The sequence below is a fragment of the Mustelus asterias genome, unplaced genomic scaffold (assembly GCF_964213995.1).
Source record: "Mustelus asterias unplaced genomic scaffold, sMusAst1.hap1.1 HAP1_SCAFFOLD_76, whole genome shotgun sequence".
NCBI classification, from domain to species: domain Eukaryota; kingdom Metazoa; phylum Chordata; class Chondrichthyes; order Carcharhiniformes; family Triakidae; genus Mustelus; species Mustelus asterias.
The window spans coordinates 1,229,561-1,253,818 of record NW_027590135.1 but is presented as its reverse complement, the minus strand read 5'-3'; the positions used below and the strand labels follow the sequence as shown (position 1 = coordinate 1,253,818).

General features: G+C 46.5%; 1 long non-coding RNA gene across 10 annotated transcripts in view; it reads left to right on the top strand.

Moving 5' to 3' along the window:
- Nucleotides 1-4,835: 4,835 nt before the first annotated feature.
- LOC144483592 (uncharacterized) overlaps nucleotides 4,836-24,258 on the top strand; it is a 31,500-nt gene continuing 12,077 nt past the window's right edge. For 2 of the 10 annotated variants that reach the window (XR_013496025.1, XR_013496018.1), the window contains exons 1-2: nucleotides 4,836-5,163; nucleotides 5,872-6,032. This is a non-coding gene — a long non-coding RNA (uncharacterized LOC144483592). Of the gene's footprint in view, nucleotides 5,164-5,871; nucleotides 6,033-16,509; nucleotides 16,687-24,258 lie in introns of those variants that run through there. The other 8 variants (XR_013496024.1, XR_013496021.1, XR_013496026.1 and 5 more) reach the window with 5 other exon arrangements.

The following is a 24,258-nucleotide window of genomic DNA, read 5'->3' as shown; positions in this document are numbered from 1 at the left end:
AGTGAGGAGGAGCAGGGGGGAGGGGTGGAGGCGGAGGGGGGTTGGGTAGGTGAAGCTGGACTTGACGTAGCAGAAGTGGGGCAGTTGAAGCGTGCTGGGCCCATAGCTCAGAGGTCGATGGATCGAAACCATTCTCTGCGACTTCCTATTAACGATGATAACAAAACCACTTGACTACAATTCTGCAACATTTACGTGGAATATGCAGACAGGTATCTGCATTGTCTCCTCTTTTCTGTTATAAGCCCCAAACCAGTTTGGTATGCACACAAGGTGTAGACACTGTGAACATGCACCAGGATCTATCAGTGACGGAGGTAATGGTGCGCAGGGCACAACTTCAGAACTTGTGGATAATGTGAAACTTGGAAGCATTGTGAACTGTGAGAAGGAAAGTGTGAAACTTCAAAAAGGACATGGACAATTTGACGGAATGAGTGGACAATTTATAGATGAAATTCAAAGCTGAGAATTGTGAAGTGATTCATTCTGGTGGGAAAATTATAGAGAGACAATGAAAAGTAAAAGGAAAACAGTTCCAAAGTATCTAATCAATTTCATTAGTGAGTTTCTCAGTCCTACAACTCTAAATGAGGTGCAACAGTACAATTCTAAAATAATAGCAAATTACTGCGGATGCTGTCATCTGAAACCAAAAGAGAAAATATTGGAAAATCTCTGCCGGTCAGGCAGCATCTGTAAGGAGTGAAATGAACTAATGTTTCTAGTCCAGATGACCCTTTAACAAAGGGTCATCTGGTTTGGTTTACTGCCAACTGGTAACTTCCTTAAAGTCAATAATAATCCATTCAGAATATCAGCATGTGTGTTTTACAATCATAATTACTCGTTTGTATCAATTACTGCATCTCACATTGCTTCTTGTTAGCTCATAAATGTATTTAAAAGTCATTTAACTGAACGCTGCTAGTTTTATCAATGCCTTAATGTCGACTGGTTTAAAAATCTTACCACCCCATCAGGGGTTCCACTTACAGGTATTAAAAGTTATGAGACAAATATATGTCAAAAAGGTGAGGATGGCAGAGAGACGAAATTTGAAATAACAACAGAAAATGCTGGAAACCTTAGCAGATCTGACATCATCTATGGAGAGAGAAACAGAGTTAATGCTTCCAGTCTGTATGATTCTTCTTCAGAGCTGAAGAGAGGTTGAAATGTGACGGATTTAAAATGTTGCAGAGAATTCGGAGCACAATCCAGATTATTCATTAAAGCAATTACAAAAGCAAATGGCATGTTTGTTTTTATTGCAAGTGGATTGGAGTAGATGAAGAAAGGTGTCTTGGTACAATTGTACAGGATTTTATGGAGACCACATCTGCAATGATGTGTACAGCTATGGTATCCACATTTGATAAAAGATAAGCTTGCATTAGAGGCGGTACAAAGAAGGTTCACTGGATTGCCCCCCGGAATGAGGAGGTTGTTCCATGTTGAAAGGCTGAGTGGATTAGGCTGAGAGATCCCAGAGCTCAGAACAATGTGTGGATGCTGAGTGAATGCTTCCATTGCTGTCCTCTGGGCAGACCAGTGGCAGATAAAGTAAAAGTACAGAAAAGTAAAGTTAAAGGAAAGTTTATTAGTCACAAGTAAGGCTTACATTAACACTGCAATGAAGTTACTGTGAAATTCCACAATTTGCCACAGTCGGGCACCTGTGCGGGTCAATCACGTAACAAGATGAAGTTCAATGCTGAGAAGTGTGAGTTGATTCATTTTGAGAGTGTGGAGAAATAAATGGAGAAACTCTTAAGGAAATGCAGGAAAAAAGGGATCTCGGTTTCTAAGTACAAAAGTCATTAAAGGTGGCTGAGCATGTTGAGAGAGCAGGTAATAAAGCAAATGGCATCCTACATTTTATTGGAGGATTAAATACATGAATAAGAAGATTATGTTAAGCTTTTAAATACACTAGACAGGCCTCACCTGGAGCACTGAGTCCAGTGCTGGGCACCACACTTGCCGAAGTTTGGAGAGAGTGCAAAGGATATTCACATGAATGATTCCATTGATAAAGTTTTCTAGCAATGAAGATCGATTGAGAAGTTGGGTATTTTTCCTTACGGGAAGAAGCCTGGGAGGACCTGTAGAGGGACAGGTAGCATTGAGGAAGCAGGTGTGCTGCCGAAGGATTTGTATAGGCTGGGAGAGTGGGCAGAGAAGTGGCAGATGGAATACAATGTGGAAAAGTGTGAGGTTATGCAGTTTGGAAGGAGGAATGGAGGCGTAGATTATTTTCTAAATTGTGAAATGCTTAGGAACTCAGAAGCATAAACGGACTTGGGAGTCCTTGTTCAAGATTCTCTTGAGGCAAACGTGCAGGTTCATTCGGCAGTTAGGAAGGGAAATGCAATGTCGAGAGGGTCAGAATACAAGAGCACGGATGTACTTCTGAGGCTGGCAAAGGCTCTGGTCAGACCCCATTTGGAGTATTGTGAGCAGTTTGGGTCCCTTATCTAAGGAAGGATGTGCTGGCCTTGGAAAAGGTCCAGAGGAGGTTCACAAGAATGATCCATGGAATGAAGAGCTTGTTGCATGAAGAATGGTTGAGGACTCTAGGTCTGTACTCGTTGGAATTTACAAGGATGAGTGGGATCTTATTGAAGCTTAGAGGACATTGCGAGGCCTGGATAGAGAGGACACAGTGAGGATTTTTCCACTTGTAGGAAAAACTAGAACCAGAGGGCACAACGTCAGACTAAAGGGACGATCCTTTAAAACAGAGGAGGAGGAATTTCTTCAGCCAGAGAGTGGCAAATCTGTGGAAATCTTTGCTGCAAAAGGCTGTGGAGGCCAGGTCAATGAGTGTTTCTAAGACAGAGATGGATAGATTCTTGATGAATAAGTGGATCAGGGGTTATGGGGAAAAGACAAGAGAATGGGAATGAGAAAAATGGCAGAGCAGTTTTAATGGGCTGAGTGGCCTCATTCTGTTCTTATGCCTTATGGTCTTTTGGAAGAGAAAGAAGGGTGGCTTTCGCACTGCTGCTGCAGAATGACAGGGACCCGGGTTCAATTCAGGCCTTGAGTGACTTACGTATTTTCCACATTTTCTCTGTGTCCACATGCCTTTCCTCCGGGTGCTCTGGTTTCCCCCCACACTCCATTGATAGGGTAAGTGGATTTACCATGCTAAATTTACCCTTATGTCTCCCAGTATGTTTAGATTAGGAGGATTAACAGGGTAAATATGTGAGGTCATGTGGACAGGTCAGAGAATCAGTGCAGACTCAATGGGCCGACTGGCCATCTTTTGCAATGTAGGGATTCATTGATAGAGATTTTCATGTTCCAGTCATGAGTTCATCAAGAACGAGGAGAAAATTTCAAAGTGTAAAAATTGCAACGATTCAGTGCCTAATGTACACATCTTTGGAAATTAAAGGAACATTTAACATGGCCAATACACCTAACCTGCACATCTTTGAACCATGGATGCGAACCAGAGCACCCAGAGTAAACTCATGGGGAAGAATGTGCATAATCTGCACAGTCAGCAAAGGCCAGGACCAAACCCGGGTCTCTGGGGCTATGAGGCGGGAGAGTGGTATTGGACAGCGTGCAATTTTCAATACGGGAGTGTAGACTTGATAGGCCAAATGGGCTGTTACTGCTTTGTAAAGATTCTGTGGTTTGGGAATCTAAAACATAATCCTATTGCATGGAGCAGCAGGCTTGAGGGGCCAAGTGGTCCACTTCTGATGCGATTTATTGTGCTGTTGTGTCCAGAAAGCTGCAAATTGAGTTCTCATCATTAAATCTGAATTTGCTCCAAATACCGTTGATGCATCAACCCAGTGCTCAGTGACAAACACTGACCCGTGGTTCAACAATGTCTCAATTTTAATATTCTTATCCGTGTTTCCAAAACCCTCCATGTCCTCAGCTCTTCCTCCCTTTCATCACCTCCAGCCTAACAATCCTCTGAGATATCTGAGCTCCTCTGATCCTGCCCTCGTGAGCATCCCTGATTTGGTTCACTCCGTAAGAAGTCTCACAAAAACCAGGTTAAAGTCCAACAGGTTGATTTGGTAGCAAATACCATAAGCTTTCGGAGCACTGCTCCTTCGTCAGATCTGACGAAGGAGCAGTGCTCTGAAAGCTTATGGTATTTGCTACCAAATAAACCTGTTGGACTTTAACCTGGTGTTGTAAGACTGCTTACTGTGTTCACCCCAGTCCAACGCCGGCATCTCCACATCTTGGTTCACTCCATCAGTGATGGTCGCACTTTCAGCTCTCTGGGTCGCAGCTCTGGAATTCCCTCTCTAAACACCGCTGCTTCTTGCTTGCCTTCCTCCCAGTTCTTTTTTGTCACCTGTTCCCTTCATTTATTTCCTCCTTGCTGTCCCGCGGTGTTCAGCTTTTGCATCCTCTGACTTTCCGCAGTCATTTTGCCGCTTTCACTGCCTTCAAAGAATTATAATTGTACAACCATAATTCTGTGAGCGGTTCCACTTTAAGGATTATTTCGGCCACCAGTTCTTTGATTTCTCATTGGTTTCAGCTCCGGATCGAATTGAATGACGCAATGACGCTGGGCTGGGAGTTACGCTGCACGAGTCGCGCACGAGCGGCACATTCCGATTGGACAGTGCGTTACGATTGGCTCGAGAAGATGTCAATCACATTGGGGGCGTGTGTTGTTAGCAACGCGGTCTCCGATTGGGTACAATTGGAGCGTCATTTTCAATGGTCGCGAACTTCTGACTATGGAGCTCACGGATTGGATAAGGTAGCTGTCACTCAGTGGGCGCAGAGCGGCCATTGGATAACCGCGATGCGTCAGTTTCCGATTGGTTTTCCCAGCTGCCGGTCACAGGCCCATCAGACACCGCGCGGAGCGGCAGCAAATGTCCCGCCAGTGGCTTCAGTCCCGGGGTCCGGATCCTGAGCCCGCGGCGGGGCTCCGGATGGGGGAAGGGTTTCGGCAGCGGGAATCCCGTCCTGCCCGGCTGTGAATAGGGCGGCACCGTGGTTAGGGACCCTAGTTCGATTACGGCTTGGGTCACTGACTATGCAGAGTCTGCACGTTCTCCCCGTGGGTTTCCTCCGGTTTCCTCCCACAGTTCAAAGATGTGTGGGTTCGGTGGATTGGCCGTGCTAAATTGCCCCTGAGTGTCCGGGAGACCAGCTCGGGTAAATGCATGGGGTTATGGAGATAGGACCTGGGTGGGATTGTGGTTGGTGCAGACTCGATGGGCCGAATGACCGCCTTCTGCGCTGTAGGATTTTAGAAATCCGCAGCTCAGGGTTTCCAATGGCAGCTTCCTGTGTGTGGTGAACCATTGTTGGTTCCCACCAGGTAGTGCTGAGCCATGGTCTGGCCAGTACTATGAGTCTGTAGATATGTTACTGTTGGGGTTAGGGTTGGGCTGTTCTACCTGTTAATATAGTCCTATGGTACCCCCCAGTTGGCTCCGCCCCCTGGGAGAGGTATAAAGGTCACTGCTCTGCCTGGTGACCCTTTAGTCTGGGATCGTATACTGTATATAGTAGCTCTGTTATTGTTGGCAATAAAAGCCTTTATTTCCCGAGTACATCCAGCCTCTCGTGTGTTATATCGCGCATCACTGTAAACATGTCACGCTGCAGTTCCCCAGTCTCAGCAGTGGCGGCACTGCAAACTCCCTGGAGTCAGGCCAATCAGCACAGAGACTGGGATCTTCCTGTGCTCTATGTGTGGGGCTCAGTGCCATTCGGGGTCAGAGCAACTCACTTTGCAGAGGCCACGGTTAGATCCTGGGATCATCCTGTGCTCTGTTTTGGGGGTGGGGCTTGGTTCCTCTAACTGAATCTCCCTTCTTGTTTGGTTCTAATTACACCCTCTTTCTCTCTTATCGTCAGTCTGGGTGTTCCTGACTGAGCAGAATGGCCTGATCTCACCACACACATTGAGATGGAGGAGCTGCCGCTTGAGGTGCAGATGATTGAGAACTCCAGCCTTCTCTACACTCGTTTACTGAGGCCCAGCCCTTCATCCATCATTAGTTTTCCGAGGATGTCAGGTACATTAACATCTTCATCTGCTGTGCACACTGACCTGACAGTGGGAAGGTATTGGAGCAGGATAGTGCAGTCAACCATGTCAAAGGTGTGGACAGGTTGAGAAGGATAAGGAGGGATAGTTTAGCTGGGTAAGACTGCATTTACCCTGTTCTGATCTTTTCTTTCTGGCTATATGCAAAATATCACCTGCAATGATTTCCTGCCACTGCCACCCTTAATCAATGTCAGGACTGGAATTTGAACGGAGGCCTCTAGAGGAGTCTGTGACCTGAACGCAGCAGCTTCGTCCTGACACAGACTATTTATTTCACTCCTCTGCCACTTTATGGTTCCCCACTTTTAATTCCCTGTCTCAATCTCTCAGGAGCTTATGTTCACTTTAGCCTCTCTCTTGTTATATATTTAAAGAAACTCTTTCTGATTCTTTTTATATTACTTGTTCATTTACGTTTGTCGTTCATCTTCTCCCACGTTAGTATTTTTTTGGTAATCATTTGTTGGTTTCAGAAACTTCCCCAATGCTCTGTCTTATCACGAATATATGAAACATCCTATGTTCTTCTTTCAGTTTAATGCAATCTTAACTTCCTCGGTTAACCATGGTTGATTTATTCCCTTTCAGAATCCTTGTTCATCACTGGTATATATCTTTGTTGTGAGTCAAAAACTATTTTCATAACGTATGTCATTGCTGATCGATCGTCTTTTCTGCTAATCATCTTTTGCAGTCCAGCCAACTCTGTTCTCATTCTTTTGTAATTACCCATATTTAAGTTGAGCACAGTTGCTTCTGACGCAAGTTTGTACTCAAAACTGAATGCTGAACTCCACCATGTTAAGGTCACTGTTTCCTAGCAGAGCTTTTACTCTGACTCTTTATGAAAGCTGTCTCATTACACATTACAATATTCAAACTTGCCTGGTTTCTGCTCGGATCCACAAAATATTCTTCATGGAAACTGTGCCGAATGCACTCTGAATTCTTCCTCATGGCTACCTCTGCAAACTTGATTGTCTGAATCCACAGGAAGATTAAAGTCAGCCATGATTAATGTCCTGCCTTTTCCTTCATATCCTCGTTATCTCCTGATTCATTCCCCACCCTTCAGTATATCTACTGCCAGGGGCCGATAGACTACTCCCATCAGTGTCTTCTTCCCCTTGTTATTTTTTCCTTCACCCATATCGATTCTACGTTTTCTGACCCAAGATCATTTCTTGCTGTTGTCCTTATTCCATCTCATATTAACAAAGCTCCCCCAACACACTTTCCTTCCTGCCTGTCCTTAAACAAAGTCACATACCTCTGAATATATTGTCACCAGCTTTGACCTCCTTGTAATCTCTGTCATGGCAAGAAGATTTTAGCTCATTTTGTGTCATTTGTTTATTGGTTTACTGTACAATTTGTGCCAAATTACAACTTTCATTTACATAAAGTGTCATTAATTTTGCCCTTTTCCCATTTTTCTTCCCTTTGCCTCTATTTTCAGCTATTTTCTTTTGCTGTATGTACACAGTGTCCCTTCCTGTCACACTCTGGGCATCATTACCAAAAGAGCTGTCTTGCAATGCTGCCATATCTTCTTGCTTAGTTAGCCTACATATCCCTCCCCAGAACCACCACACCATTCCCCTTGCCCCTTTTTGATTAAAGCTCTTACCTAATTATGCAGTTTGCAAGAACACTGGCCCCAGCATGGTTCAGATGTAGGCCGTCCCAACTGTACAGCTCCCCCTTTCCCCAGTATTGATACCAGTGCCCACGAACCGAAACCCACTTCTCCCACATCAGTCTTTCAACCACGAAATCATCTCTCTAATTTGATGTATCCTTTGTCAATTTGCATAAGGTGCAGGCAATTATCCAGTGATTATAACTTCGGAGGTTCTGTTGTTTAATTTAGTGCCGAGCTCCTCAAACTCTCCATGCAGAACCTCTTCCCTCATTCAACCTGAATGATTGGTTGCCATGTGGACCACGGCAAAGGGACTTTCCTCCTCCCACTGCAAGTCCCTCTCCAGCCAGGAGCAGTTGTCCTGAATCCTGCCACCCATCCCAGGCAGGCAACACAGCCACTTGGATTCTCGCTCCTTGCTGCAGAGAACAATGTCACTTCCCCTCACTATAGTGTCCACTCATTCTAATGCGCTTCCCTCACTTGAATGGCATCCTGTACCACAGTGCCAAGGTCAGTCAGCTCATTCACCCTGCAGCCCCCACTCTCATCCAAAGCTGAAAGATGCTCAAAGTTATTGGACAGTTGCAGAGGCTGCCATAGCTGCCCTCTGAGTCCCCTTATCTGCCTCAGCTGCAGTCACTCCCTCCTGTCCCTGACCACTTTTCAAACCTGAAGATTCTATCACTACCTGTCAGGATCCATCCCTTGCCAATTTAGTTTAAATCCATCCCAACAGCACGAACAAAGCTCCCCGTGAGGATGGTGGTCCCATTCCTGTTCAGATGTAATCTGTCCAACTTGTACAGGTCCCAGCTCAGCCAGAGATGGTCCCAATGCCCCAAGAATCTAAAAGCCTCCCTGCTATATAATCTCTCCAGCCATGCAGTCATCTGCTCCACCTATTCTCATTCATGTATTTCCCCTGAAGGTGCTGACTCTGACTGGGTTCAGTTCTACACTCACTGGTCCCTCTCGCTCCTCCCCTGAAGGTGATGTCTCTGGGTGGATTCATAGAAACATAGAAAAACTACAGCACAAAACAGGCCCTTCGGCCCCACAAGTTGTGTCGAACATATCCCTACCTTTTAGGCATATCTATAACCCTCCATCCTATTAAGTCCCATGTACTCATCCAGGAGTCTCTTAAAATACCCTATTGAGTTTGCCTCCACCACCACTGACGGCAGCCGATTCCACTCGCCCACCACCCTCTGTGTGAAAAACTTCCCCCGAACATTTCCCCTGTACCTTAAACCTGTGTCCTCTCGTAGCAGCCATTTCCACCCTGGGAAAAAGCCTCTGAGAGTCCACCCGATCTATGCCTCTCAACATCTTATATACCTCTGTTAGGTCTCCTCTCATCCTACGTCTCTCCAAGGAGAAAAGACCGAGCTCCCTCAGCCTATCCTCATAAGGCATGCCACTCAATCCAGGCAACATCCTTGTAAATCTCCTCTGCACCCTTTCAATCTTTTCCACATCCTTCCTGCAATGAGGCGACCAGAACTGAGCACAGTACTCCAAGAGGGTCTTATATAGCTGCATCATTAACCCCGGACTCCTAAACTCAATCCCCCAATTGATAAAGGCCAGCACACCATACGCCTTCTTAACCACCTCCTCCACCTGCGGGGCTGATTTTAGAGCCCTATGGACCCGGACCCCAAGGTCCTTCTGATCCTCTACAGTACTAAGAGTCTTTCCCTTTATATTGTACTCCTTCATCCCATTTGACCTGCCAAAATGGACCACTACGCATTTATCTGGGTTGAAGTCAATCTGCCACTTGTCCGCCCAGTCTTGCATCCTATCAATGTCCCTCTGTAACTTCTGACATCTCTCCAGACTATCCACAACCCCACCAACCTTCGTGTCGTCGGCAAACTTACCAACCCATCCCTCCACTTCCTCATCCAGGTCATTTATGAAAATGACAAACAGCAAGGGTCCCAGAACAGATCCCTGGGGCACACCACTGGTGACCGACCTCCATTTCGAAAAAGACCCATCTATACACACTCTCTGCCTCCTTTGGGCAAGCCAGTTCTGGATCCACAGGGCAGCAGCCCCTTGGATGCCATGCCCTCTCACTTTTTTAGAAGCCTTGCATGGGGGACCTTATCGAACGCCTTGCTAAAATCCATATAAACCACATCTGCCGCTTTCCCTTCGTCAATGTGTTTAGTCACATTTTTGAAGAACTCCACCAGGCTCGTAAGGCACGATCTGCCTTTGACAAAGCCATGCTGAGTAGTCTTGAGCATACTAAACCTCTCTAAATGCTCATAAATCTTGTCCCTCAGGATCTTCTCCATCAGCTTACCGACCACTGAGGTTAGAATCACCGGTCGGTAATTTCCTGGGCTATCCCTATTCCTCTTCTTGAAAATAGGAACCACATCCGCAATCCTCCGGCACCTCTCCCGTCTCCATCGACGACGCAAAGATCATCGCCAAAGGCTCTGCAATCTCTTCCCTCGTCTCCCACAGTAACCTGGGGTACATCCCATCCGGACCCGGCGACTTAACTATCTTGATGCCATTCAAAGATTCCAGCACAACCTTAGATCATAGATCATAGAATCTTTTTGTTAAAGCCCACATACTCAATCTTTTCAGTCCACCGCAAGCCCGCAGTACATCCACCCAGGTCCGTCTCCTCTGTGAAAACCGATGCAAAATACTCAGGAAGCACCTCCCCCATTTCTACTGGTTCCGTACAGATTTTCCCACCTTCACCATTTATAGGCCCTATTCCTTCACGTCTCATCCTTTTACTCTTCACATATTTGTAGAGAACGCCTTAGGGTTTTCCTTAATCCTACCTGCCAAGGCCTTCTCGTGACCCCTTCTGGCTCTCCTAATTTCCTTCTTTAGTCCCTTCCTACAAGCCATATACTCTTCTAAATCCCTATCTTCGCCAAGCTCTCTGAACCTTTTGTACGCTTTCCTTTTCTTCTCGACTCTGTCCCGCATAGCTTTCGTGCACCACGGTTCCTTTAACCTACAAACTCCTCCCTGTCTGCTCGGAACGTTGTCCTGTAGAACTCTAGACAGACATTCCTTGAAAAACTGCCACCTCTCTTCAGTACATTTCCCCGAGAATACCTCCTTTCAATTTACTCCACGTATTTGCTGCCTTATAGAACATAGAACAGTACAGCACAGAACAGGCCCTTCGGCCCACGATGTTGTGCCGAGCTTTATCTGAAACCAAGATCAAGCTATCCCACTCCCTATCATCCTGGTGTGCTCCATGTGCCTATCCAATAACCGCTTAAATGTTCCTAAAGTGTCTGACTCCACTATCACTGCAGGCAGTCCATTCCACACCCCAACCACTCTCTGCGTAAAGAACCTACCTCTGATATCCGTCCTGTATCTCCCACCACGAACCCTATAGTTATGCCCCCTTGTAATAGCTCCATCCACCCGAGGAAATAGTCTTTGAACTTATGTCTTCATATTCCCCCTTACTCCATATAAACGCTTTCCTAGCTTGCCTGATCCTCTCTTTTTCCAATGCAAGCATAAAGGAGATAGAGTTATAATCGCTATCCCCAAGATGCTCTCCCACTGACAGATCTGACACCTGTCCAGGTTCATTGGTCAGTATCAGATCAAGTACAGCCTCTCCTCTTGTCGGATTGTCCACATGCTGTGTCAGGAAACCCTCCTGAACACACCTAACGAACTCTTCCCCATTCAATCCCCTTACCCTCAGGATATTCCAATGTATGTTTGGGAAATTAAAGTCTCCCATCACAACAACTCTGCTATTATTGCAACTCTCCAGGATCTGTTTCCCTGTCGGGCTCCTCCACCTCCCTGTTACAATTGGGCGGCCTATAGAAAACTCCCAGCAAAGTGATCGACCCCGTCCCACTCCGAACCTCCACCCACAGAGACTCTGTAGACAATCCCTCCACAGCATACACCTTCTCTGCAGCTGTGACACTATCCCTGATCAGCAGTGCCACTCCACCCCCTCTCTTGCCTCCCTCCCTGTCCTTCCTGAAACATCTGAATCCCGGCACCTGGAGTATCCAGTCCTGTCCCCGAGACATCCAAGTCTCCGTAATGGCCCTCCACATCACACTTCCAGGCATCGATCCACGCTCTGAGCTCATCCCCTTTATTCACTATACTCCTGGCATTAAAGTAAACACATCTCAATCCTTTGGTCTGAGCTCTCCCCTTCTCTATCCCCCGTCCATCCTCCCTCTTGCACCGTCCATAACCCTTCTCTGTTTGCGAGCTAACTTCCTCGCTCCCAGTCACCTTGTCTCAATCCTCTCCCCCCAACCTATCTAGTTTAAACTCTCCCCAGTAGCCTTAACCAACCTTCCCAACAGGATATTGGTCCCCCTGGGATTCAAGTGCCACCCGTTTTGTGTGTACAGGTCACACCTGCCCCTAAAGAGGTTCCAATGGTCCAGGAACCTTAATCCCTGCCCCCTGCACCAGTCCCTCAGCCACACATTCATCCTCCACCTCACTCCATTCCTGCCCTCACCTTCCCGTGGCACAGGCAGCAATCCTGAGATTACTACCTTTGCTTTCCTCCTTCTCAGCTGTCTCCCTAATTCCCTATACTCTCTTTTCATGACCCCCTTCCCCCTTCCTTCCCACATCAGCGGTACCAACATGTACCGCTACCTCTGGCTCCTCTCCCTTCCCCCTCAGGATTTCTGGGAGTCGACCAGCGACATCCTGGATCCCGGCCCCAGGAGGCAAACCACCATCCGAGACTCCCGCCTGCCTCCGCAAAAACGCCTGTCTGACCCCCTTACTGTTGAGTCCCCGATTAACACCGCCTTCCTCCTCTTTTCCTTAGCCCTCTGAGTTCCAGGGCTGGACTCCACTCCGAAGACACGGCCACTGCTGCTTCCCCCAGGCGGGCTGTCCCCCCCAGCAGTACTCAGGCAGGAGTACTTGTTGTGTAGGGGCACATCCACCGGGGTGCTCTCAATCACCCGAGCTTTACCCTTCCTGGCCGTCACCCACTTGGCCTCCACCCGTGGCCCTGGTGTGACCACCTGATGATAGCTCTTGTCTATCACCTCCTCATTCTCCCTTAACAGCCTAAGATCCTCGAGCTGCAGTTCCAGCTCCCTAACACGGTCCCTCAGGAACCACAGCTCGACACACCCCTCACAGATGTGGATGTCCGGGAGGCCAGGTGCCTCCAGGACCTCCCAAATCCGACACTGGGAACAACACGCTGGCTTCACACTCATATTTGACCCTTTATACCAAGGTACACAGAAAAGTAAATAAGAATTAAAACTCACCCCTGCTCGCCCTGGCCCCCGAAGCCCTGTGAGCCAAAGCGCTTATAGCTCACACTCTGCTTCCCAATCACTCCCCTGACCGCTCCCGACGCTGCCCGCTGCATACTGCAGCCTACCTTTTGTACTTTGCGCGCTTAAAAAACCCTTCCCAGACTCCTTAGCAGCCCACTTCCGATTTTCAGTTTAAAATTAAGAAAAGAATAATAGTACTCAAAATAAAGGCCAAAAAACACACTAACTAACAAAATAAATAATTAAATAAATCTCTCACCAGCACTCCTGCCACAAATCACTCCCTCTCTGCTTGCTCCAGTGGAACAATGAGCAAAAGAAACCCTACTGGGCTCGTCCGGGATTTGAACCCGGGACTTCTCGCGTTTTAATGCTCGTTCCACAAATTCTGGTTCCTTTCTCTCATACATAGAAAAATGTTGCCTGGTCTTGAGGGTGTTGACTCTGAGGAGAGGTTGAATAAATGCGGATTGTTTTGACTGAAAAGACAGAGGCTGAGGGGAGACCTGATAGAGGTGTACAAAATTGTGAGAGGCACAGACAGGGTGGATAATCAGAGGCTTTCTCCCAGGGTGGAAGTGTCAATTACAAGGGGCACATGTTCAAGGTGGGAGGGGGAAAGTTTAAGGGAGATGTGTGGGGGCGATTTTTCATGCGGAGTGGTGGATGCATGGAACATGCTGCCACAGGAGGTGGTGGAAGCAGGCACATGAACAACATGTAAGAGACATCTGGATTGGTCCATGAATAGGGAGGGAACAGAGAGATACGGACTAAGTCAGGTTTTTTAAGTCTAGTTCGGGCATCATTTCGATACAGGCTTGGAGGGCCGAAGGGTCTGTTCTTGCGCTGCACTTTTCTTTGTTTTCTTTAAACAGCGAATAGAAGCAAGAGTAGGCCATTCGGCCCATTGAGCCTGCTCTACCATTCATTATGATCATCGCTGATCAAATTCTCTTTCCTGATCCCACCTTCCACCCATATCCCTTAATCCCTTCAGCCCCAAGAGCTACATTTAATTCCTTCTTGACATCACACATTTTGGCCTCAGCTATTTTCTGCATGAGTGATTTCCACAGATTCACCACTCTCTGGTGGAGAAATTTCTCCTCACCTCGGTCTTAAAAATTTACCCTTTATCCTTACACAAAGGATATCGGTAACATTCTTCCTGAATCTACCCTTTCTCGTCCTGTTAGAATTTTATAAGTTCCTATGAGACCCCTCTCAATCTTCTAAACTCCAGTGAACATAATCCTAACTAACTTCATCTTTCTTCATATGACACTTGCCATCCCAGGAAGCAACCTGGGGAACCTTCGCTGCACTCCCCCTGTAGCAAGGACATCCTTCCTCAGATAAGGACACCAAAACTGCACACAATACTCCAGGTGTGGCCTCATCATTGCCCTATACAACTGCAGTAAAACATCCCTATTCTTCGACACAAATCCTCTCCCTCTCAAGGCCAACGTACCATTTGCCGTCTTTTTGTCTGTGTACCTATGCACTTACTTTCAGGGACTGAACAAAGAAGAGTACAGCACAGGAACAGGCCCTCTCACCCCCCAAGTCTGTGCCGACGCAGATGCCTCTTGTAATGACTTCAATCAGGCCATTGAGGTTGGCCGATTGGAGAATGAACTCCCTGAATAAGGATCCAATTGATGGGCCAATCAGTGAGTCTTTGCCTTGTACTAAACTGGGAGTGTCAATTCCTCTAACACCCCTGGAGGTAGACTGCTAACTGTAAGCACTCGGTGTACTGCTGTTAGAGGTGTAAATAAGGGCATTTTGATGAAGGAACTTCTGCCTCCGCAGACTTATTACACCTCTCTCATCTAATATTTTCTTGCCTCGATGTGGTCCATATCCCTCTGTTCCCTGCTGATTCATGTATCTATCCAGATGCCTCTTGAACGTTGTTACAGAATCTGCTTCCACTACTTCCTCTGACAGCACGTTCCAGGCATTCACCACTCTCTGTCTGAAAAACTTGCTCCTTACATTTCTTTTAAACTTTCCCTCTCACCTTTGTCTCGAGTTATTGACCGCTCGACCCTGGGAAAAAGACTCTGACAATCCACTCTATCCAACCCTGTCATAATCTTGTAAACCTCTCTCAGGTCCCCCCTCGTCCTCTGATGCTCCAAAGAAAACAATCCACGTTTGTTCAACCTTCTTCATAGTCCATAATCCTCCAAACCAGGCAACATCCTGGAAAATCTCTTCTGCACCCTTTCCAATGTATCAACATTCTTCTGGAAGTGTGGCGACCAGAATTGTACACAATACTCCAAATGTGGCCTAACCAAAGTCTTATGCATTAAGACTTGATTGTACTGACTGATGCACAAGGACACCGAGGTCTCGCTGAGTATCCACCTTCATCAATTTACACCCATTCAAATAATAATCTGCCTTCCTATTTTTGCTACTGAAGTGAATAATGAAGTGGTCACCGCATATTTATCCACATTCTACTACATCTGCCATGCAGATGCCCACACACTCAGCCTGTCCAAATCGCGCTGAAGGATCTCTGCATGCCCCTCACAGCTCACCCTCCCACCCAATATTGTATCATCTCCATATTTGGAGATAATACATTTAGTTCCCACGTCCAAATCATTCATATATAATATGAACAGTTGGGGTCCTAGCGCTGATCCCTGCGGTCCTCCACTAATCACTGCCTTCCAATTGGAAAAAGACCCATTTATGCCATGTTTTTACTTCCTGTCTGTTAATCAGCTTTCTATCCATCTCAAGACGCTACCCACAATCCCATGTACTTTACCTTTACATAGTAGAGGGGCGGCACAATGGTTACTACTGCTGTCTCACAGCGCCAAGGACCCAGGTTCGATTCCCGGCTTGGGTCACTGTCTGTGTGGAGTCTGCACGTTCCCTCCGTGTCTGTGTGTGTTTCCTCTGGGTACTCCAGTTCCTCCCACAGTCTGAAAGACGTGCTGGTTCGGTGCATTGGTCATGCTAAATTCTCCCTCAGTCTACCTGAACAGCCGCCGGAGTATGGCGACGAGGGGATTTTCACAATAACTTCATTGCAGTGTTAATGTAAACCTACTAACAAACAAACTGTAACCTTTAACAATTAAAAACATTGTGAGCGACCCTGTCGAAAGTCTTCTGAAATTCTAAAGAAACAACATCCACCGGTTCTTCCTGGTCAACTCAACTAGTTACATCCTCGAAGAATTCCAGTAGTTTTATCAAGCATGATTTCCCTTTTGTAAATCCATGCTGACTTTATCTGATCATAACACTGCTTTCCAAACGCTTGGTAATGGGCTCGAGCAGCTGCCCTACGACTGACGTTCGGCTGACTGGTCATTGGTTCCCTCTTTCCTCTCTACCTCTGTTTTTGAATACAGGGTTTAGATTAGTTACCTCTCTATCCCTTGAAAGTGCTGACTCTGGCTGGGTTCAGTTCTACACTCACTGGTTCCTCTCTCTCTCTCCTGAAGGTGCTGACTCTGGCTGGGTTCAGTTCGACACTCACTGGTTCCTCTCTCTCTCTCCTGAAGGTGCTGACTCTGGTTGGGTTCTGTTCAGACACTGGAAATCTGCAATAAAAGCAGAAAAGAAAGCTCAGCCGATTGGGCAGCATCTGTTTCGAGAGAGAAACAGAGTTAGTTTTTCAGGTTTGTGACCTTTCATCAGAACTTGAAAACAGAAACTGGGAAGAGGAGTCGGCCATTCAGCCCTTCGTGTCTGTTCCATCATTCAATGTGATCATGGCTGATCCTCTATCTCAATTCCATATTCTGTTTTTCCCAATACCCCTTGATGCCATTAAAATCTAAAAACAATCTCTCTCTCCTTCTTGAACCTATGCAGTGACTTGGTCTTCACAGCTTCTTTGGCCGAGAATTCCATAGGTTCACCACCCTCTGAGTGAAGAAATTTCCCCTCATCTCATTCCTAAATGGTGTTCCCCGTATCCTAAGACTGAGTCCCCTTGTTCAACATTCAAAGAACAAAGAAAATTACTGCACAGGAACAGGCCCTTCAGCCCTCCAAGCCTGCACCGACCATGCTGCCCGACTGAACTAAAACCCCCTACCCTTCCGGGACCATATCCCTCTATTCCCATCCTATTCATGTATTTGTCAAGACGCCCCTTAAAAGTCACGACCGTATCCACTTCCACTACCTCCCCTGGCAACGAGTTCCAGGCACCCACTACTCTGTGTAAAAAATCTGCCTCGTACATCTTCTTTAAACCTTGCCCCTGGCACCTTCAACCTGTGCCCCCTAGTAATTGACTCTTCCACCCTGGGAAAAAGCTTCTGACTATCCACTCTGTCCATGCCTCTCATTATCTGGTAGACATCTATCAGGTCGCCACTCAACCTCCGTTGCTCCAGTGAGAACAAACCAAGTTTCTCCAACCTCTCCTCATAGCTAATGCCCTCCATACCAAGCAACATCCTGGTAAATCTTTTCTGTACCCTCTCCAAAGCCTCTACATCCTTCTGGTAGTGTGGCGACCAGAATTGAACACTACATTCCAAGCGCGGCCTAACTCAGGTTCTATAAAGCTGCAACATGGCTTGCCAATTTTTAAACTCAATGCCCCGGCCGATGAAGGCAAGCATGCCGTATGCCTCCTTGACTACCTTCTCCACCTGCATTGCCACTTTCAGTGACCTGTATGCCTGTACACCCAGATCTCTTTGCCTATCAGTACTCTTAAGTGTTCTGCCATTTACTGTATATTTCCTAACTGTATTAGACCTTCCAAAATGCATTAACTCACATTTATCCGGATTAAACTCCATCTGCCATCTCTCTGCCCAAGTCTCCAACTGATCTACATCCTGCTGAATCCTCTGATGGTCCTCATCGCTATCCGGAAATCCACCAACCTTTGTGTCGTCTGCAAACGTACTAATCAAACCAGTTACATTTTCCTCCAAATCATTTATATATATTACAAACAGCAAAGACTCCAGCACTGATCCCTGAGGAACGCCACTTGTCACAGCTCTCCATTCAGAAACACACCATTCCACTGCTACCCTCTGTTTTCTGTGACCAAGCCAGTTTTGTATCCACGTAGCCAGCTCACATCTGATCCCATGCAACTTCACCTTCTGCACCAGTCTGCCATGAGGGACCTTGTCAAAGGCCTTGCTGAAGTCCATGTATACAACATCCACTGCCCTACCCTGATCAATCATCTTTGTTACTTCCTCGAAAAACTCGATCGTGAGACACAACCTCCCCTTCACAAAACCATGCTGCCTCTCACTAATACGTCCACTTATTTCCAAGTGGGAATAAATCCTGCCTCGAAGAATCCTCTCCAATAATTTCCCTACCACTGATGTCAGGCTCACCGGCCTGTAATTACCTGGATTATTCTTGCTACACTTCTAAAATAAAGGAACAACCTTGGCTGTTCTCCAATCCTCTGGGACCTCCCCTGTAAGAGTTTTAACAGCACCAGGTTAAAGTCCAACAGGTTTATTTGGTAGCAAATACCATTAGCTTTCGGAGCACTGCTCCTTCGTCAGATGGAGTGGAAATCTGCTCTCAAACAAATGGAAATCCATTTTGAGAGCACTGTTTGAGAGCAGATTTCCACTCCATCCGACAAAGGAGCAGCGCTCTGAAAGCTAATGGTATTTGCAACCAAATAAACCTGTTGGACTTTCACCTGGTGTTGTTAAAACTCTGACTGTGTTTACCCCAGTCCAACGCCGGCATCTCCACATCATGACGTCCCCTGTAGCCAGTGAGGATACAAAGATTTCCCTCAAGTACCCAGCAATTTCCTCCCTTGCCTCTCTCAGTATTCTGGGGTATATCCCATCAGGCCCTAGGGACTTGTCTACCTTAATGTTTCTCAAGAACCTGAATACTTCCTCCTTTTTGATATCAACATGGCTCAAACTATCGACACATCCTTTCCCAGACTCATCATCCACCAAGTCCTTATCTTTGGTGAATACTGACGCAACGTACTCATTGAATACCTCACCCATTTGCTCTGGCTCCACGCATAGATTCCCTCCCTTGTCCTTGAGTGGGCCCACCCTCTCCCTGGCTACCTTCTTGCTCTTTACATATGTATAAAAAGCCTTGGGATTTTCCTTAATCCTGCTGGCCAATGCTATTACGTGACCCCTTTTAGCCCTCCTTACTCCTTGCTTCAGTTTCTTTCTACTTTCCTTGTATTCTACACTTGCTTTGTGTGTTCCCGGCCTCCTAGCTTTGACAAATGCTTCCTTTTTCTCTTTGACTAGGCTCACAATATCTCTCGTTATCCAAGGTTCCCAAAACTTGCCATACTTATCCTTCATCCTTCCAGGAATGTGCCGGTCCTGAATCCCTATCAACTTACATTTGAAAGCCTCCCACATGCCAGATGTTGATTTGCCTTCAAACATCTGCCCCCAATCTTCATTCTTCAGTTCCTGCCTAATATTGTTGTAATTAGCCTTCCCCCAATTTAGCATCTTAACTTGAGGACTACACTTATCTTTATCCATCAGTACCTTAAAGCTGACTGAATTGTGGTCACTGTTCCCGAACTCCTCCCCTACTGAAACATCAACCACCTGGCTGGGCTCATTGCTCAATACCAGGTCCAGTATGGCCACTTCCCTAGTTGGACTATCTACATATTGTTTTGTTGTGGGAAAAATCCACCAGTAGTCAGACTTCGAGATTCAGAAAATACGATTTATTAAACGGAGCTCCGTGGAGAAAAGCGCTATGTTCATAGAACACTTTTTCTCAATTGTATACCGGGAGCGGTTCAAATTTATACCCTTTACACAATGGGTTAGACCGGTGATTCGAAGATTATCACATTTACAAGTATTTAGCATTTCATGAATGGGTACATTTCCACATATTTACAAGAATACAAACAGGTATGGACATTTAGCATTTTATGAATGGGTCTATCAATGGCTAGTTTCGTCTTGTGCGGGTGCTAATCGGTTCCCTCGCATTCATATTTCCCGCCTTCCTCTAGCATTAATCTAAGCTCTTTGTTTAGGGGTTTCCTTATCTTAAAGATGTTTCGACCCTTGGCTTTGGCTTCCTGAGGTGTTTGTTTGCTATGAGTCACTGTCTGTACTTTGTAAGTGGTTTGTCTGTCAGGATTCTGGCTTGACGTTATTTCTGAAAAGCGGGAGCCTGTGGCTGTTTTTCTGGCTTCTTTCACAGTTAACCCTGTGTGTGCCAGGCAGCCATTTCAGAGTGTGCTTTCTTGTGCTGCCATTTTAAAGTGTGCCCCCCTTGTATTTTCCCCTTACAGTCCCTCCTGTTGGTCGGATTCTAGCTTGGACAATCCTCAGACCACCAATCATACATTCACATATACAGGTTCTCTTTCTTCTTTTCTTCTTTGCTTCCTTTGATGTCTTTATTTCTTCCAGTATCTTCATTTCTTCTGACGTCTTCGGGGATCTTCATTAGGGGTTCTTCTTCGATGTACACACTGGCTCCTGGCACAATTCTTGTCAACATTATTTTAAAACAGGCTTTAAGGCATCCCACAGTCAGACAACAGACAAGTATAATGACAATGAGTATAATCAACCCATGTAACAGGTACGATTCCCAGGATTCTCCCACCAGCCAAGCCAGCCAACTACCTCCTCTTGTGGGTCCCTGTCTAAAGTTATCGAGTTGCGTCCTGATGTCATTGATGACTTGCGTAATATTGTAAGACTCATCTGTGACATGGGTTATGCATTTGTCGCCTATGATGGCACATACTCCCCCTTGTTGTGCTAACTGGTAGTCCACTGCGTATCGTGTCTGCTGCGCATACAATCTTAACTCAGCCATTTCTTGGTTGACAGCCTCCAATGCTTTTGAAGTGCTGTTTCCCAGGATTGTTAGCCCACAAACAATATGGTTTCTGTTCTTAGCTCCAATTACCCCGGCTGACCCCCCTAGAGATAAAGTTCCGAGGAACCCATACCCCAGTGAGGATCCCAATGTATTCGGGGTTTCCCAGTTAGCGCAGAATTCCCTGCTAATAGCCCGGGTCACTATTCTCCTCCTGATGTGCCCCTTCTGAGGGCATGGAACAGTCAGTGGCCCGATTGTTCCTACCGCAAAACGGTTTGGGGTTTCTGTCATGTAGGTACCATTGAAGAGGAATACATACCCCTTCTTAGCCCGGTAGCATTTAGTGTCCCGATTGTGAGTTTGCTCATACTGCCAATTGTTCAGTTCACTTAGCTTCCCGTTTGATCCCACCACCTGGTAAGTATCAAAGGGGTATGTCCATTTGGCTGAGCTTACGTGAGTCCCATTACATTGCCCGCAAATAAGCTGTCTTCCCGCGGTTATATTTAAACATTTTCGTTCGTCACAAATACAAATAATCCGTCCCTTGTTGATCCGACAATGTTGACGGACACACTGTGTCTGTACACAAGAATCATTCTTAGGGACTAAGGCATAGGCACATCCCCATCCCTGCCCCGTGAAACAAAGCGGATAGCTTGCAGTGTCTGGGCAAGCTTTTCCTCCCTCCTGTTGGGACCCCTTACATGTAGGATTAGTGGGGTTTACAAGTCCCACACATCTCCCCTGTAAACCTCTTTTATATTTGCCAATTTGTCCCTTACAGGGTGTCTCTGATGTATCTACAGTATATAAGTCATGAGGGGTCCACCCAGGGGTGGCTACAAATAGGGCTTCTACAGATTGTGTTAATGGGTAACATACAGTTCGATTCCCATGTAAATGTATGTGGGCTTTGTAAAACAAGTTGTCTTCTAGCCCAGTCAGATTTACGGTTACCACAACACAAAATAATACAATTACATACGCGATTACATACATTTTCGCAACAGTTGTAACTTAATATTACACTTTTAATCTTTTACAGTTTACTTTGTTTATTAACCCGCGCACGCCGGCTCTTGCTTGCAGTCTTTGCCTGTGTCGAGGAAAGCAGTTCTGTTAGTTCATCAATTTAGCTTACTTATCTCCTTTGTATAATTTCAGCTGTGTCCAGTGCTTCCAGACACCTTTCCCTCTTATGTCTATACAGGCACAGGTGTCCCCACTAATTATAATTTCATGTGGCCAATTCCACTTTGGTGCAAACCCTGGTTTGTCGGGTAGTGTTTTCACTAGGACGCGACTTCCCACTGTTGGGACGTCAGGGAGCGTTTCCAGCTCTCTCTCTGCGTCTTTTAGTTCCTGATTATCTCTTACCAATTTGCGCATCCCTTTTAGCTGGGTGCTCAGGTCCAGAACGTATCTCTTGATTTTATCTTTTAGTGGACCGACATCGGTCCCACCTGTTATGATGCTTTCTGGTAACTGCATCGCCCGTCCTGTCATTAGTTCATAAGGGGTTAATCCGGTGGTCCGGTTCGTGGTCGCCCTTAATTTCATTAGTATGGTGGGCAATACCTCTGTCCACCTTCTTCCTGATGTCTGCATGGCCTTAGCAAGTGCATTTTTTAGTGTTCTGTTCATACGTTCTACCATTCCAGAGCTCTGCGGGTGGAAGGGGATGTGAAATTTTTGTTTTATCCCCATTAATTGGCACACTGTTTTTATTACCTTTCCAGTGAAGTGCGTTCCCTGGTCCGAATCAATTTGTAGGGGTACCCCCCATCTTGGGATTACCTCTTCTGCCAATATTCTGGCCACTGTGGTGGCCGTGCAGTTAGAAGTTGGGAATGCTTCTACCCACCGGGTGAATTGGTCTATGATGACCAGACAGTAAGTTTTGCCATGGGACTGTGGCAGTGGTCCTGTAAAATCCAGTTGTAGATGTTCCCAGGGTCCCTTGGGTCTCGGCTGGTGTCCCATTTTAATTTTTATGGGTCTGCCAGGGTTGTGTTGCGCGCACGTCACGCATCGGTGACAGTGTCGGGCAATATCCTTTCCCATTCCCTTCCACCACCACTCCTTTCCGATATTAGTGATCATGGCCTCTCTACCCACATGTGAGAGTCCATGATGTAATCCCAATAGGGTGTTTTGTATGCACTCTGGTGCTATTACCTTATCTTCTCGTCTCCAAATGTTATCTGTCCCCTTGACTGCTCCCTGCGCTTCCCACTTCTCTTTTTCTTCCTTTGGGGTATCCTCATGTAAACCCTGAATGTCTACTTCGGCTTCTGTTGGTTCTATTGTTGCTATGGGTAATTCATCAATTGTTTCCTGCTCTAGGGCTATCTGTGCTGCCCTATCTGCGGTTTGGTTTCCTTTGAAATTTAGCCAGTCGGGGCTATCTCTTCCGGGTTCCTTCTGGTGCGCTTTAATTTTTATTACTGCGGCTTCTCTAGGTCTCTCGCTAGCTCTTAATAACGCCTCAATTCTCTGTTGGTGCTTGATAGGGGTTCCCCCTGTCGTTATGAACCCCCTCCTTCCCCAAGCTGTCATATAATCATGTATGACTCCGAAGGCATAGCGACTGTCTGAATAAATGTTTACCGCTTTACCTTCGGACAACTCAAGTGCCTGGGTGAGTGCCACCAGTTCTGCCACTTGTGCAGACAAGCTTCCGTCAATTCTTCCTGACCTCACTGTTTCTAGCTTACTATTTACGACTGCCCATCCTGTTCGGGGTGATCCCTCCACATATTTACGTGACCCATCCACAAAGAGGGTCTCTTCCGCTGTTACCAGGGGCATGTCCTTTATCCTTCCTTCTCCTTCTCCTGCATCCACATCTCCACAATTGTGGGGTTCTCCTCCATCTAAGATTCCTTCTGCTGGGTTATTTCCCGTATCCCTTATTATTGTTACGGACTTACTGGGAGGTAAGAGGACAGCTTCCCATTTAGCCCTTCTCATGTTGGAGACTGACTTTAGTTTTCCTGTGTTTAACATTTCCACCAAAGTGTGCTTGGTGTGGAGGATTATGTTCCCTGTCATGATTACTGGTTCGCTAACCTTTACAGCCCATGCGGCGCAATCCAAGGCGGCTATGCACCTTGGCAGTCCAGTGACTACCGGCCCCTCTGCGGTGGAATAATACCCTATGGGTCTCCTTCTGTCGCCATGGTCCTGTGTCACTATTGCGGAATAGAACCCTTCCTCATTATTACAATAAATGTGGAAGTCTTTGTTAAGATCGGGTAAGCCTAGTCCGAGGGCTGATATTAGTTCTGTTTTTAATTTAGTGTAAGCTTCTTCTTGCTCGGGTCCCCACTCTACGGGGTCTAAAGCTGGCTTCCCCCCTTTAACGAGTCTTTGTATGGGTTCTGCGAGTTTTG